At 36.4% G+C, this 18,130-nt stretch overlaps 1 protein-coding gene across 2 annotated transcripts in view; it reads right to left on the reverse strand.

The window, feature by feature from the left end:
• LOC128156035 (rho GTPase-activating protein 7-like) overlaps nt 1–18,130 on the reverse strand; it is a 66,852-nt gene that overhangs the window by 14,171 nt on the left and 34,551 nt on the right. The gene's annotated exons all lie outside the window — the stretch shown is intronic.

Genomic DNA, 18,130 nt, shown 5'->3' on the forward strand with positions numbered 1-18,130 from the left:
TACGTAACCGAATTCTGATATTTTAGCAACCCGACTATGCCAACAAAATGCATATAATTCCCGGGTACCATTATCAGATACGATTGAAACGTGATTAAAGAAAGTTGGTCAGCGAAAATCAAACCCCAGATATCTGGGCTCAATTTTTGATACATAACTGTGAAACTCCCCATTTACAAGTTCCAATCAAGGCTGTCAGTTATCATATACAAACGGTGGAATAATTCCTCATTTTACCGGTCTTGACGTAATCTGTCAAATTTGGGAGCCACTTGCATTGATACAGTGTATCATGGTCTTTGGCTATCATATCTAATATGTTGACAATCTTTGTAACGATTTGTATGGAGCCCGTGATTTTTGGAATGAATTCACTTGGCTGGGGACTTCAAACCAAGGCACAACTTTACGTCTGAGCTGACCCCACTTTTATTTCTGATTTGCTAACATTTTTTTTCTCTGTCAAACAAATATGCATTCTTCATTAAAACGTACTTAGTGGGATGCTTTAAGATAACAGAGTATTTTAAATTCTCGAGGTCTGAGAGGAGGACATAATTCATTATTGATCGAAAAACTAATTCACATCAACTTCAAAACAAACTCGCATGCATATAATTATTCAAAATTTGATTTGCAAGAGATAGAAACAATCTGTGAATATATATCTACATTGCCAATCAAAAAATTAATTTCCTCTTCAAATTAGTTTGACGTTCTACATGTTTTTACACCTAATCCACTCTTCAACACTTGAAACTTTTTTAATTACAGACGGCCGACACAAATCTATGCTTAAAGGATTTAGCACACTCTACAATTAATTCACCTACAATGCACCAAATGGCACGGAAGGAAATTTCAAACATTTGATGTAATATATACAGATATTTTTTTAGATCTGTATAAATTACATAAAAATATTTAACATGGTTTACCGTAGGCCTATATATTATCCCTCAGATATTTGGAATAATTTTTAACAAAACATTCTGAGAATTACAAACTTCATGAACTAAACAACCCCAAATATGTAATTCTTTAATTTTGAAAAATAATTCAATCACAAAGTTTAAATTTCTTTTTCATTAAAAATAAAAGTTTTCGAAACTTTCTCTAATTAAAAAATGAGAAAACTATCTTTCAAGGTATGCACAACTGAATCTTACCAAGTGCTTTAATTTCCATTGATTTTTTACCAATACATGAATTTAGGCACGTTCTCTTAGCGGTCTTGTTGGGACCAGCGTTTACAAGTTGTTCTTTCTCTGCACAGGTCAGTTTCTGATGAACACAGTCAGACAAAAGTCGAATAGCCGTCATCCTTGTTAGCTCCATTATAATGAATGACTTGACAAAAATCTCTTAATACAAAAAGCCCCGAATCCAATGCCACATTCAATTCACTGTCCCCAACAATGAAAGGGGGTGAAAACTTCCCATAGTCCATGAGAGATCTAGCTTCTCCGGGGTCTTGTCACAGAATAAACGTTCTCTCTCTGTCTCCCTCTCATCAAGAGTGCCCCTATATTAAAGCACGTACAATACCTGTATATAGCGTTCTTTGGATCGCAGGGTTTACTTATTGATTTGGGATTTTTTTTCTCTCTCTCTCTCTTCTACCTGTGACCTAACATGAGAGTTCAAATATCCTTGGCAAATATCACCACTTAAAAAACTAATCTGTGAGGCCAAAAAACAAGTCACAGAAATCGGTCTTTCTCAGTGTGCCGTCTCTTCTTGTCAAAGTTCTGCCGACTGTCAGAAAAATCCTGAGGAGTTCCTGATGGCGGGGCCAGGGAAATACACGCCACACAGCATTGATAACATTGTATGATATATCCCATGTAATAAAACTCGGGCTTTATTCAAATTTCAAATTAAGATTCAACTGTGTTTGACATCAAAGAGCATTTCAAACAAATAAGGACGGCATTAACCATTCCTACCTTGAGCCCACTATAGGGCCAATACCAAACATTTATCAATTCAGGCCAAAGGTCAACAATTTCTTGTTTCTACCTAGAGTTCTTGAGTAAATGTATGCTAGCCAAGGAGATAAGGCGATATTTAGCATAAACAGCGTGGTCAAACATCATTTGATTCCCAACAAACTTAAGATATTGCTTTCTCTCTCCCTTTTTTTTTATTCCCATACTTAGCAAACATAGCTTTTCATGTTAGATTTTTTTCTTATTAGCATTTTACATTCTTTAAAGATCTATAAATAATCCAGGAATTTATCTATTATAAAAGTTAACATATTTGTTTTAGACTTCTTTATTTATCTAGCATTCAAAACTAAAATTGTAAAAAGCTAAATGTTGATAATGACCAAAAAAACCACCTCACTACGCTACAGCACACTCAAAAATTTATCTTGCACTTTAGCTGTGTCAGAAATCACAACCTTATATTTGCCCTGCCTTCAGAGATAAAACAACCGGACTACTTAGGACAAACATTGGCCCCACCCACTTATCTGCTAAATTCGGGCCAAAATTTAAGCCAACAGTCATGTTCAAACACTGACCGCTATTTTGTACACATCTGTATTGTCCCTCCCACCACAGGACTTACAGAAAGGCGTCATGGCTTTCTGAGAGCAAATATTTTGTGGCAATACAACACTGAGCCCCGCTTAGCCATAGCTCTCTGCAGCTTACACTATAGTGAGAACTCATAAGTGTAAGAAACTTCAATTAAGTGGCATCATTTAGTAATCCACTTCTTCTCCTGCACTTGGGCGTTTTCACTGCAGTTGCAGACTTTTCTCCACCCATGCAGTGTAAAATATCAGAGATCCAAACAGCATTCAACAAATTTCCCATGCTTGCTTTCTTTATCTAAGATTTGGACAGCTGATAACAATTTTTTTGAGCCAGGACACACATTAAATCTGCAGTGCAGAGTTAATTTCTCGTTCAAGAGCACATAAGAGGAAAACAATAGATTAGACATATCACAGAACAGATTGGGTAGAGACATGCGTGCACTTTGACCACAGAAAAATGACAAAGTGTTGAGTCAGCCCTCACCAAAGGAATTGGGGACACTATAACATGAGCATGTAAATCATTAGGAGTTCAATTTTGGGTTTTGTTTTGGGGTAGATCTCGACAATAAAACACTCTGACCTGCCAGGGCTTTGTTGACTGTGCCCTTCATTTCAATGAAGAATCTTCAAATACAATCATGTCACTCTAACAGCTGAATTCCAATACACTTGGCAATGATATCTGCTGAAAAATTTTTCCTTTCATGCAAAAAATTGATCGTTTTTCTTGGTTTTTTTTTCTTTCGCAATTCAGGAAAAGATGGGAAAATTGAATTTCATTAGATGATTTCATTAAATTGATCCAACGATCCTTTTCTCTGGGTTGGCTTCTCTTTTCTACAGTCACAAGCTTCTGATAATTACGAGACACAAAGCATTGGGAGGAAAACAGCCAACATATTCAATAAAATAATCTCTGCATTCAAGAATTTTTTTTTCTCATTCGTACACTAGCTGAATACTTTCTGAGCTCAATGCAGGTAGAAGAATATGTTGGAAGAAAGTTTAAGTCAACAATGAATCCTAACTTCTGGCACTGTTATTAGCCGAGCAGTCTACGAAGGGGGTAGTGTATACTGGAAAATAATTTACTACCCTTAATTCACACCCAAATATATCAATTTATCTGTATTGACATAAAAAAGCGGCATTTATTACTTGCTTGAGACTTGTTTCATCACCGTGAGCCAGATTCTCAAATGTATATAAAAAAACAGAACTGCTTAGAAAAGTTCATTCTAGACTGGAGTTTGACAGGCTGTCATTCAGAGTGCAGAGAAAAAAGAGAATCTTTATACCATCCATTATGAAGCAATACTTTATCCAAAGTACATGATATAAATCTCTTTGCAGCACAAAGGTTAATTGCTTAATTCAAGATTAAACAAGATTAGAGACTGTTAAAACATGCAGCCATGTTCACAAGTCTCTGTTGCATCATCTATCAGCCTTATACCTGGCTGTTACAACACTGCTTCACCTAGGTGTTACCCAATAAACAGGTACACATGACATCTCCTAAAGAAATAATCAATTTTTATTAAAAAAAACCACCATTATACATCTTCTGGTGAGAGAAAAAAAAACTCAATTTCATTTTATCTTTGCCTGAAGAAGATCAGGTTTCCCTTATACCAATATCAGCCTTGATCTGTTTACTGGGGTCTCACCCCCGAGATCCCACCTATCAAGATGCCAGTTGTCATTGTCCACTGACCCTTGATGACCACATCTGTTCCCCCATTTACAGACTCAGCACACAATGACCAGAAACTGTCTATACAGATTATAACGTTCACACAGCTTGTCAATGGAAGTACCTCCACGACCCATCACTTTTCTGTATAATTAATACACCTTCCAAAGAACTGTGATATACTTTCAAAAAAAAACTTACCCACTTGCTCTTGTGAATTGTTATAACTATCCCTGTTGCTCACGTAGGACGGTTTCCATTGTTTGGGGATGTAACCAGGGTGGTATTGTTGCTGCCAGTATGAAACAACTTTCCAAGTCTGGAGAAATGTTTGTGACGGATAAACAAGCGGCATCAATTTCTTGGCCCTTTTGCTTTTCTCTGATTTACAACTCCAGCAATTCAAAGATTTCCAGAGCATCGGCATTTTTTTTTGAGCAGCAGCTTGTCTAAACAGAACATTAGAGAGAATGTTCCAATGTTCCTGAAATCATAGATGTCTCTCTGGTTTCCCCATATGATTGCATAATCTAATTAAAGCACATGGCACATCATGGCTCTTCCGCTTAGATCCTATTCATAGAAAGCACATTCAGGAAATGAAACTGCGAGGGGAAAAATCAAGCCGGATTTCACTAAACACTTGTAAATTAGTCTCTCTCTCAAGTTTCTGAACTATTTAACCACTGGCTGGAAGAATAACCAGCCAAATGGTTTTCATTTGACAGGGTCTGCAATTGAAAATCACTCAGCAAAGTGCTTTTTCTTCTGTAGCCGGCATAACACTCTTTCCACCTGTTTTTTTCCTTGGACCATTGAGTCTTTCCACACAATGAGAAGAAACATGCAACACCCTGCTCATCTCTCTGAAATCAATAATCCTTGTTTATAAAATCCTGATGGGACTGATCAATATCTGCGATGCTGTCAGCTTTACTCCGCTGTAATTAAATGCAAGAAACCAATGTCACAACTGTCCACTTTAATCGGATTTCAACTGAACATGATTTCCCCGGCTTTGCGAAATGGAGACAAAAGTATATCCTGATAAGTAGCTGTTTTTTCCTCTTGGTCTCTATCTGATCACATTAATAGGTTTACGGCACACCACTTTCTCCAAGGCAGCCTTTTACAGAAATGTCCCGTGCTTTGCAGCAGAGAGGCATCAGGGCAGTGAACCAGCAACCCACAGAGCTAATGATGGCTCTTAGCAGGAAACCAACATTGGCCAGTTTTGTTCTTTTCTCAAATTCCCCTGATCTTTCAAACTTTTGAAAGTGGCTAAAGGTGGGGGCTGTTGACTGGGAAAAGCCATAAAGTCAAAATAAAATATCTATTACCCTGTTATCATCTGTTCAGGTTCTTATGTAAGCTGACCTGGTCAACTGACTTTCCCTGGCATAGAGAGTATCATTGACTTAGCGATAATGGCATGTTTAAGATACAGTTGTTGGCTGTGAGTCCCCACGTTCACTTTACTCAGGGGAACGGAGACTACATTTATGTTAATGAATAGGGGAAATCAATTGATCTTATCAACAGGGTTCATTTAACTGCAGTCTCCTACAGTCCTTTCGTGTGTCTCAGATAAAGCAATAAAACCCCAGGACGGTTAACACTTATTTACTGGATCATGGGATCAAACAAGGAGTACTATTGTGCCTTTTATTATTATTTACTAACACCATCATACAAATTAGGCCAAAACAGCTCATATTTTTTGCTAACTATGTCATAGAAGATAAAATAAGAGGGCATCATCTCCAGCTGTGAGTTGTTAAAACCATTTTTATGGTCAGTGAATGACATGACCATATTTCATCTTCATTTTTTTTTAAGTTTTCTTCATAGACTACAAAAAATGTATACTGGTACTAAAGAATGTATTGGTCAATGTAGAAAGCCTAAACAAAAAATCAGATGGAATTTCATAATCAAAGTGAACAAGCATAATTAGATATACTAAATTCCCACATTGATCCTGCCGACCTTGACCATTAAAAGCAAATATTCATTTGACACCACTTGGCACTTGTTTTGACCCACAAAAAAATATATAAAAAAAAAAACAACTATGAAAGAAGCTATTTATAACAAGCTTTTTAAGCACTTAGGCATCTCCATAAAGTTTTAGGAACTGGTCATTTAGGACAGCCAGCGTTACAGAGGTTTCCTGATTTGTGTGGTGTAACTGACAGTCATCAGTTTAAAGAGGGCCGGGTTAATTTACAGACAGTCTAGCGAGATCTCCCTTCTTCATAAACTGGATGACCTAAGTCTGCTGCAGGTTCTCTATAAATCAAGAGTCGGCAGGGATGAACAACCAGGAAACCGGCCCTAAATGGTAACAGGGGCCCCCAGGATATCCCCACAACATGTATGTTTACAACTACAAAGGTGTGGGCTGGGGCAGGATGGGTGATATCATAATATCTACAAATTATTATGACACTAAAGGTCCTTCAGTCGCAAAATCAATTTACTCAGTTTCAAGATATCGCCCTTCAGTGAATCTATGATACTAATAAAACTCAGCATGAAAGCAAGACACATTAAAACCTATCTTTCCTTATAGTAGAAACAAAGGACTGAATTGGACTCGGGGTAAATATTATGATTGAATTTTCAAACTCTTTCATATGTGTTCGAGGACACAAATATCTGTTGTTTGACCCTAGAAGTAGGCTTTAAAAACAGAGGTTTCTGAGTGGACAGAGTGTGGAGTGACGAAAAACAAATAAACACTTCAATCTGCCAATTCTCCAGCAACAAAGGAGGAGACAATATCAAATAAAGCACTCAGAGGAGAATAAACGCCTCAATACTCAAAGATCACAGATAAAATTGGACACTCTTTTTTTTCTGAACTCTCATCCATAAAGGAAGGAAACTATGAATAAAACTTGTAAACATCTTTCGACAAAAACAACTTCTAAGTTAAAGAAGTCAATGATCTTTTATATATAAAAAATAAGGGAAGAAAAAGATTAAGACTGGATATTTCATTGACTGCAGATGGCTGTTCAAATCCCCCTGAAATTTTTAAAAACGTTCAACCAGATTAAGCACATCAGCTTTTGAGAAAAAATTATGAGATGCAGAACAAAGGAACTGCTGAACTTGGGGGCTAATCAAGCAAGTTTATGAATGTTGTCAGACCATATGTTATCAAGAGTAACAAAAACAAGGAAAGAAAATTTCCTTTTTGTTTCATAACAGTGTTTAATACATGACAGATGTAGAAAACACCCCTTTTAATGTAACCAAAGCAAAGTCCAATGGAAATTGCAATTAATGCCTTTATTTCCAAATTACTCGTATTAGGATGTGAATTATGAGTTTATTACATCTAATGACAGTGTAACTTGCTAGAGATAATGATCAGTATTGTAACTCAGAGAATGCAAACTAGACCCATTTAACTATGCTTCTAAATGGATAAATAAAGAAATTACGGAATAACCTCCAACCTGTAAGGGGTTTACCACAATAACAAGGTTGAGCAATAGAGCTTGTGACGGATTGAATCGGATTGATTTTCAGTGATATTACATGCACGCTATTGAAAACTAAATTTCTTGCCAGATAGTCTTGAGGATTATGTGGTGACCCCCAGTCTGATATCATCAAATTCTTGTATGAATTTTTCCCTCGTTACACAACTGGTTCAAGTGTTGACTTAACCTTTCAGGAAATCAATTATAGAAATCAATCCCTTATTACATTTCTCCATCATAGAAAACTCCACCGAAATAATACCAAAAATTATTATTTTTTTTTTAAAAGCCCACATCATCTGGTCTCCTTCAAGTTTTAGAATATCTGATAAAGTTACATTTTAAATGAATCTGAGAAACTCTTGCAAAAAAAACCAACAGATGTCTGCAATAAAACTGTTTCAATTTTTTGTAACTTGATATTCATAGAGAAAAACATTTGCTTATGATTTTATGCAAAAGTTGATAAAAAGCTGATTTCTTAAAGCAACATCACACCCACTTAGCACAAAGGACAAAAGGTCCAAACTAATTAGCATTTTTATGACAAAATCTCCATTTTCTTGTGAAGGACTTTAAGCATCAAAGAAAAGAGGTTATAAAAAAAAGCTGTGTCACGCTCCTGGACAAATAGCTCACATTTAAAACAGCACAAAAAAATTGTTAAATGGAATGAAAACCTCCATTACTCTTCCAAGACCACCAAGGGACCAGAAACTAGTGAAAGGAAGAAGACTTCAAACTGATACCAGATCCCCTCCTTAGATTCCCTAGAACAAAGGAAATTGTCAATCCAAAAATCTAATCTTTCTTCCCCATTTCTATTTTGAATTGAAGAGTGAAGCAATGAACCAGAGGTATTCAATAGTATATTGATGTAAAAATTGAGATGTTCTTCTAGTACGGATGCATTTAGGGCACTATTTGTGAAAACTGTTTTCCGTTGCTAGTGCTTGATATTTTTCAGTGACATTCTATCATACATGGTTTCAAGTGCTGGTTAAGAGTGAAGATCATACTTTGATGACACACGCCTTTATTATTTCCGCAATTATGTTCATCTACAAGCATCACAATTGTGTTTGAAAAAATCCCCATATAAGTTATGAAACAAGAATCGATTGTACTGTACTTTGCACAAAATTCAAATTCTGCCCGTTAAATATCATTAATATGATCCATCAAACTGAATTTTTAAAAACAAATTACTTCACAGCTTTTGTATCAGGAGTTGGTGGTTACCCAAATTCCCTTATTAACATAAAATACCTTCCCTGTGGAGGAAAGATTTACCTCCCTTGAACATACTACTCAGAATAAAAAAATCTTATAAAAAATTCAGTAGAATTGTTTTCTTCCTATTGTCACCCCCTAAAAAAGTGTCCGTTTACATCCAAGAAGTTTAAAGCATATGGTAATCTCTCTGAATTTCAACAGAAGGACGGCGAAGGTGAGGATTTATCATATCTGTCGAAAAGTCCTTGATAGCATGTTATATGAAACTGAAATATGTATCTTGTAGGTCTGTAATGAATTGTGTGCCATGGTGGTTGACACACCTAAGTAATTAAACCAACCTTGCAGAAAAGAATTCTTCTTCTTCCACCATGTCACAGTGCTCTAAATTGAACAAATCCACCTTATTTCATTCAACATGTCCATCTTTGATTATTTTTTTGGCCTCAGCCTAACTACTTGGGCCATCAATCACATTACTGAATAGATTTGACACACTGCAAGTGTTTGATGTTTACTGGTGTTCCACACCAACAGAGGCACAAATATTTATCAAGAACATTAAAAATACATTTTGGAAAATTATATACTCGTAAAACCACTAAATGCTACGTCCTTCACATTCAGAAATGTGCCAAGTAACTCGTTGCTAATAAAAAACTTTATTTACATTGTTCACAAGGAATATATGTCAAACAATCTGTTCAATTACTTTATGAATGCGCTATTTTGGAAGCATATACCTCCAATTTGTTTTGGAAAAGAATGCATAAAACACACACAATTGTCATAATCAAACAACTCGCCTAGATATAGGCCGTAGTCAATCATCTGGCCAACTTATCTACTCATTACATGACCAGGCCAACAGACCTTATCCTGGGGAATGTTTTACAGACACAAGTTGTGTATATCTGGATAATACCTCCCCTCCCCACCCTGGGCTTCCATAATAAAAACGGGGGACTTACCGCACAGAGTCTTCAGGGCTACATCCACGGCCCGTCTGATGGTTTCTTCGTCCATAACACACTCCTCGGACAATACTTAATCACCCATTATTTCACGTCCAGTTGACACATAAAGTGTGACTACTCATCCCCATAAAACAAACAAGGGAAGATAATTCCGCTGTGACTACTACTAAATACACAAGGCATGAAAAAGTACATCCCCTGACATAGATATATGTATATCAAACGATTTCTGTCGAAGCTCCGGAAAAAATACTAGTATTCAACAGGAAGTTTTTAAATCATCCCTGTTCTTTGTTTTATAGATCCTAATTAGTAATCACTGGGATAAAGAGATAACACCCAGAAAGGTTTAACAGCTGGAGTGTTACAGGCACTGCGCTGGTGACACAAAATGAAGTAACACCCCATAAAAACTCTCACTCCATCCACTGGCGGAACAGCTGTCGCTAAAAACGTGCCCTGATGAAATCAAGGATATAACAAAGGAATAAAACAAATATCCCAAAAGTTTACATCACTCATCAGGCCCAGGAAAAATTCTGTGCCAGTTCACCCACTTAGAATTAGCCCACAGATGAAATAATGTGCCACATGCTAAGTAAGAGAAAAAGGTCCCCTTGGTATAAACATCAAAGTGAAATAGTAAACGTGAAGGGAAAAACTTTCATCCTTCAATGAACACCATTCATTCAGAAGAGAAAACTACCATATCACATTATTTAAATGATGGGAGTTGTACGCTATATGTAGAATATGATTACAAAATCAGCATACATTCACTATCAAATGAGCTGTCAGTCGCACTGTTCAAAATCACCCTGCACATTTTTGCTTATGATTGGCATCCATTCATTTAGACTCTATTCAAAGTGATCAAAGCAAGTGAACACAGTTCTTTTGAAGAGTGAATAGACCAATTGAAACTTATGTACTTTTATTTGGTCAACAAATCTCCTCAATTCATATCATATTCTTTACAGTTCTATATTTTTAAAGCCGATATATGTATATATAGTTCCATTTCGCCCAGTGTATTTGAACCACGCAAAGTAATTCTTTAGGCAAATAACAGCGATACAAGATAAGACTACATGATCATCACTTACTAAAGGATTTTGAAGAGTTTCTTCCCATTTAGTGCCTGTATTCTTGTAATCTCAACTGATCACACACCATTTCAGAGTAGACAATTGGGATCACTTCGAAAATCCCCCAAGACAGGTGCTATGTGCATTTCCCAGCACACCTGGATGCAGTGCATTTAGAGTCTTACACAGGTAAGCTGTATCATTCTGACCAGTTCCTGTCACCTTTACCTGGCTTTACCTGGCCAGGTGCCACATTCCCATAATGCCCACAGACAATTAAGACAGTTCATCAGTGACTGGCCATAAAATCTTCTCTTTATTTTCTGTCCAAACTGTGCTCCCACTATGGTATCAAATTTAAACCTAATTCGGTGTTATATCATCAAGGTCACAGAGACTCACCCAATTCAATTAGGGCTTTTCTATGGTGGATCCTCAATTTGTTTTGCCAAGATGACCCATGAAGATTAACTTTTTATCAATTTAATCACATTACAGGATTGACCAAAGCAAATTGTAAAATTGAGCTGGCACCTCTCTCTATTTGTCTAGGGGGGCAACACTGTACGTACCATTTATTCTACTAATATTTCAGTCTACTACAAATTGTCCACATGGGCAATGTTTAAAATAAATAATAAGAAATTAATGACTTCTAAATCTTCTTAAGTTAAAAATGTGTATTTAGCTGGCTGTAGCTACAGTAATATTCAAACAATACTAGAATTACAGATACAGTAATATTCAAGCCAAAAAAAATAAAAAATAGAAAACTAAGTATGGTATCAGTTTTATAAATTCACCTGAATACCTAACAGGAGTTGGTAGAAATATTTGCAGATAACATCTGATACTTTTTGGAGGGAGCTTGAATGAAATGTATATCACAATGGCATTTCGAATTTGAATGGTACAAGCACATGGAATTACACACCTAAAGAATGTCCATTTAGGGTTGTTACCAGGTGAAATTTCATACTGAAAAACAATCTCTTTTTTAAGGATCGACAGTTACTGGGGGTGCCTACAGATAAACCTCATTTTGAGACACAAGAAGGAGACACTGAATATATCACAGAATCAGGAAAAGAAAGAAACGGCCATGACATTTTAAATTTCAAGCAGCGCACACCCTTGCATACATGCAGTGTTGGGGAGAAATCCTCAGTTAACCCTTCACATTGCCATAGAGATGCTTCCATGGTTTTAATACATGTCCTTCCCCTGAAATTTGCTGGGCTGGTCAGGCAAGTACAAAAAAAAGATTATGGCAGAGACATAAAAAAGAGAGCTGATGAAAGGAGGGACACAATTTATTGGTTCCCCCCCTGTGATCTAATTGAAAAAAGAATCGCAATTTATGTCCATTTGTAGGGGACTTGCATCCTTACACCTGTTGAGACGCACAGGGTCATGTTCTAAGACACCATCCGTGATCTCAAATCTTACCTTACACCCTGCAATTAGTAAACTTTAAAAAAGATTCCATTTCAACTTAATGGGGACACATATTGAAACACTGCTGGGTGCTAGATCTTACAGCACTTTGAAAATGGATCTCCAGAATTTTACTCTGTTCTGGTAAAAGGGCATCCTTGGCGGTCTTTGATCCATGAATTCAAAATAATGAAAAAAGATGGAAATCTAGTAGAGCCATAAGAAAGATAATATATCATCTTAAAATGTCCATTTACTTTCTGTACGTATCATATACAAGTTTGGTCATCTTGATTTTACTCCCCTTGGTGATCTAGCACCTTCAGTAAAAATTGTCAAGAGTTTAGAAATGTTTCAATAATATACATACGTATAGAGTTTTTAATAGTGATATACTGTGAGCCAATGCAATGTTACCACTCCATTTATTTTTTCATTTCCCTCATGTTTTCTCTTCAAATGAAGCAGAAATCCAATCTTATTTGTGGAAGACACAAGCTGGAAGTGAGGATCAAGTGCTGGGAGCTATCTATTTAGACACGACAATGAAAACAGTTCAATATCTTCACTGCTAGTGCCTTACTATTAAGTCCGCCTCCTTGAATTACTTTCACACTAACAGAAAGTTTTATTAATCTTAAAAAAATAATATAGAGCATCATAGATTGCATGTATTTTAATGTTGGATGAGAGAGAGCAGAGCAGCAGGTACAAACAGGTGTATACCCCCCCCCCCCCCTCATTCACCTCCAAACTTTTTACACCCCCCCCCCTTCCCACTCATTTATAGGCAGTTTTTTCATCGGAGCCACTCAGCCAGACCAGTTCGGTTTACCACAGTAAACAACACAGCCTAATGTAATCAATTAGGGTTCATATGGTTAATCTGCTTTGTAGCTACTGTGTTTGTCAGAGAATTCCACCAAAATTTTTGTCAATTTTCCTGCATTAAGTATAATAGGCCGAGAGTGCAACCAGAACATGTGAAATGTCATCGGGAATGCTACGGAAACATAACACTGAGGGGAATGATATTTCACTTTTTTTCTATGTCATATGACCATAACAATAAAGAATTTCAAAAGGGCTCATTTTCCCCAAGGTTAACCACAAAGTCATATTAAATTCTTCTGAATGCATGTATTAGATTAACCCATCTGACTCACAGAGGAAGAAATACATGTAATAAATTGAGCAAACAATGTGCACTCATCTCTACGCAATCATAAAATATCGCCTTGTTATATACTGAAACTTCAAAGGCAACTGTTACTACAAACTCTTGCCATAATGTTATGCTTAGAATTGCAATTATCATTGTGCACTTTTATCGATATACACTTCTGATAGTCCTTATCTATTAATTGTGGGAGGAATTTATCAGGAGAGCATTCCATATATTATCTACAGTCTTCCCCTCATCTTATAGAGCCTTACATAACAAAGCCCTAATATGTGGGAACTTATCATTGCATTCCTGAATTTTTCATTATGGCTTCCCTTCTTTGCTGGGCTTTTAGAATTGAGGAGTCCATCTTGTTTCTATTCACAAGATACTTGACCCATAACTATTTTGTGTTTTTAAAGTGGTCAATAAACTAATTTATACGGGCAGGATAAACACTAAAAGAGCTGTATATAAAACATAATGGCTCCATATCTAGACCCGACTTCCTAAAGCCTCCGCACAATGTTGCTGATAGCTGGCACTATCTTTACAAATTGTGGTGGTCAAACACTCATATTTTTTCCTTAGACACACAAACGCATTAAAAAGTCAGGCTTTCTCTCCAGAATATTTATAGCGCTGTAAATTCAGCCAATTTTCATACCTTTTGGAATGTTGGTCCAAAAAGAGAAATATTAGGTGGCCCAAAATTGCCAGGATTTTACACGGGCGCCCTGATAACGCAAACCATTTCTGGAATGCTTTCCAAACATTAGTTTTTTAAACTAAAAGCACACACTTGAATTATAATCACCAAACTCCCCATTGTTTTCTGTTCCTTTTTAGGTAACAAAGTTCTCTCTACTTCATTTGATATCTAAAATCTAATCTGGGTGGAGCTTTTTGTTTTGGACTTAACAGCAAATTAAGCATCAATTAATCATACGAAACCATTTAAAATTCCGCCACAAAACGAAATACGCCTCTATGAATATTCACAAACAATACCTGCAATCTTTCTGTTCCGTTGCAAACCTAAGAGCTCCTCTAGACTGGTGCGCCTAAATCCTTGAATTTTTTCACTGAAACTTCTTGTCCACTTGTAGTTTCCACATGCCATATTGTTCACAAATGGTATTGGATTACCCAACTGCACTAAGTCTTGTAATTGGAGAGCACCTAAATGCTGTAATGTAGCCCATTTTTAACTAATTTTCATTATAACTATATCCTTGATGATGAAAACGTAACTGACCCTGTCAAACTTTCAATTGTCCGCATGGAAAATTCTCCCAGTTTACCGAAGTGTGTAATCATAATAGGGCCTAAATAAGATCCGAGACACACATATTCACCACTCTCCATCACTTGTCCAAGTCCCCAGTATGAGAAACCACCTGTTACAAATTACCTCTCCAAATCAACTCTGCAGCAATAAAACAGTCTAATAGTCTGTCCGACACCAAACAACAGATGTAGTGATTGAGAGGATGTAAAGGATTCCTGCCTGTTTCTGCAGCAACTAGCTATTCCAGCCCTCTCAATGGTCAAGACACCTCCAGAACAGGAACTGCTATCTCCATTGTATGAGGAATTCCTACAGACCAGACCACCTGGTGATTTGCACATCTGTATCTATGTACCTACATCACACCTGTTTGTCATTCGGACCTCTATCTCCCAAAGGGAGATAACTGAATATATACACTCGGCTAATACACCTTGCAGTTCCCCCTCTCACTGAGAGGAAACTCTGGAAAGCTTCTAAACAATTCAGGGCGCTGTGATGAGTTCTAATACTTTATAATATGTAATCATTAAGTTACATGATTCCAGTAAGTGGTTATATTTATCTTCAGATAATCACCCAGCACAGAGATGAGATCCCACAGTCTGTGAGAAAAAGGCTGATTCTTGCTGGTTTCCCTGGAATATGTAGGCACAACAACAGTGTGTTTCTCCTCAGCCCCGATAAACACACAACTTTTGATGATAAACTCTCAATTATAATTACATCATTTTGACCTCTTTAAATAATCCCTTATATACTAGGATCATATCAAGTGGGCAAATGTATCATGTAAGGGGCCAGGGGGCACCCCAGGTTTCTTTCAAATGCTCCAACAACCACTAAGCGCCAGCAACTTTATCAAAAAAAGCTTCTGAAAATAACAGCCCATTACTTTGTATGTCTTGAACATCAATTACACCATCTACCTTACTGATTATATTAGTATGATTGTTCAGAAATCAGAGACAGCTGCTTGCTTTTTCCGCCATTGGACTACATCTTCTCGGGGCGCCCCTTCCATATGTAAATGTTGTCTTTGTTTATATACACAAAATTATACCATTAAAGGCAAAGAAAATGCAAATTAAATGCCTAATAAACCTTATACAGGGTTATGAAACCAACCAAGGTCCCAACAGAGCAAGTATAATTAAAACAGATATATATCAGCATAGATCAATCTTTCCGTAGGTGACATTTGACAAAATGTGGGAGACCAGAACCTCTGCAAAGTTTAACATCATTTTCTGAGTAACATATAGCATATTTATTGAATCAAAATGATGGCCAAAGTATTTGAAAACATTCAAACCTGGAATGAAACACTTCTTGAGAGTTTAAGACTGATTGGGCAGTGCACTTGAGACGTACTGTAAATCTGGCACAATCAACATTATTATGTAACGAACACTCTACTCAACAACTGTCAAAATGCTCGAAAGAAATCCCGGCCGGGGTCAAGAGGATCCCCGTTTATTGACTTTTTTCGGAGCTAGTTTTTCATCTAATATTTGCAACATGTGTAATTTGGATTACTAACAAAGTACAATCGTCAACACGACCACCTGCATGAGAAGGAATTCCAATTGTTTGTGCTGTTATGTAATGACCATTACATTGTGTATCTAAGAATGGTTATCCCTCCCTTTAGTTAAGGAGTACGGGGCACGGAAATTGTCTAAATATTTTCAGGCATTTGGAATTAACGGGGAGAAAATAAATGACATTGCACAACATGAAATATATCTATCACCGGGGTGATACAACATGTGTACGGACCTGGCAAATTTAGAGGCTTTGGTTTGAAAACATTTATGTTATTGCTTTCTAGATTTGTTTAATTAAGTAATGAAATTCCCTATACAAATGTTAACCAATCGTTTAATGTCCGACTATAAAAACTCTTCGCTAATATTGATGTATAGGTGTGTAAACTTAATGACAATTGTCAAAGCTTGGGGGAAAACCTACAAAATTACGAAATAGGCCATTGAAGAATTTTTTTAAAAAAATATCATTTTAAAAAAAATCAACCAAACAGGATAAAACTGCCACAAATGTCAAAAAAATTCCTAAACAATCCCAATCTTTGCCTAGGTTATCAGCCTCCGTTTGTTGATAACTGACTTCCTGCTATGGCCAGCCATTGTCTGGGTAATCTCTTTAATCCTATAGTTAACCTTCTGATGTCTTATCTGGACTCTGATTAAAAGATGAAGTAGATATCTTGTTTTTACAGTCATCACTGTGTTCACAGGAAACAACATTATCTACAGGTGGAAATGAAACCAGTTCCCAGAACTTGAGGTTTCAACACAAACACTTATAGTTCTTTCCCCCCTCAACTGTACTCATTCCAACATACTTGATTTTTCATATACTCTCAAGAACATTATAACAAATTAGTCAATGGCTGGAGTTTATTTTTTTTAACATATTTAATTTTTTGAATAGACATGTACCACCACAACTTTTATTTTTTGACCTTCACCCTGTCCCCTTTTTTCCAAACACTTTTTAAGTTAATTTAGATTATAATATTTGTGCTTTTTCATGTTATTAATATTCATTGTGTAATTTTGAAAAAACAACGTTGACTTTTTAAAAAGAAAACAAACTTGTTTTTAACAGTCTTATCACACTTTATTTGTTACCCTCCTCAGGTCTTCAAAAAACTAAATTCTTGACACATGACAAAAATATATTGACAATAAATTTACTAAATATAAATACACCTTCTTCAGGGAGACTCCAAATGCAATCCAAAGACTTAGACAAGATAATCTCTGCACTGCTATTATCATTGATATAGGGGTCATTGTGAGGTCAAGGTCAGTTATAAACACTGGGGAGGTGTAATCTATGGCATACAACCGTGGGGGTAAAATCTAATGCTGCATTATCATATTTTTGAAATCCATGAGCCTTGTCCTTCAGAGGATCTATTTCGGCAAGCTTAAAATTGTGGGCAAAAACCAAAAGGACTCGACGACATGTGTTGCCTTGATCGGTTGTAATCTGCTGAAACAGCTTTTACAAAGGCTTGTACGACAATGCAGTTAAATTTCTTACATTACATAGTAAGGGATAACATTCTAATCCCTTTAATGAAGAATCCCTAAACTTACCACAAGGCCATGTAAATATTTATGTCTTTCAGTTAGGGTCCCTAATCCCCTCGAA

The sequence above is a fragment of the Crassostrea angulata genome, chromosome 7 (assembly GCF_025612915.1).
Source record: "Crassostrea angulata isolate pt1a10 chromosome 7, ASM2561291v2, whole genome shotgun sequence".
NCBI classification, from domain to species: Eukaryota; Metazoa; Mollusca; class Bivalvia; order Ostreida; family Ostreidae; genus Magallana; species Magallana angulata.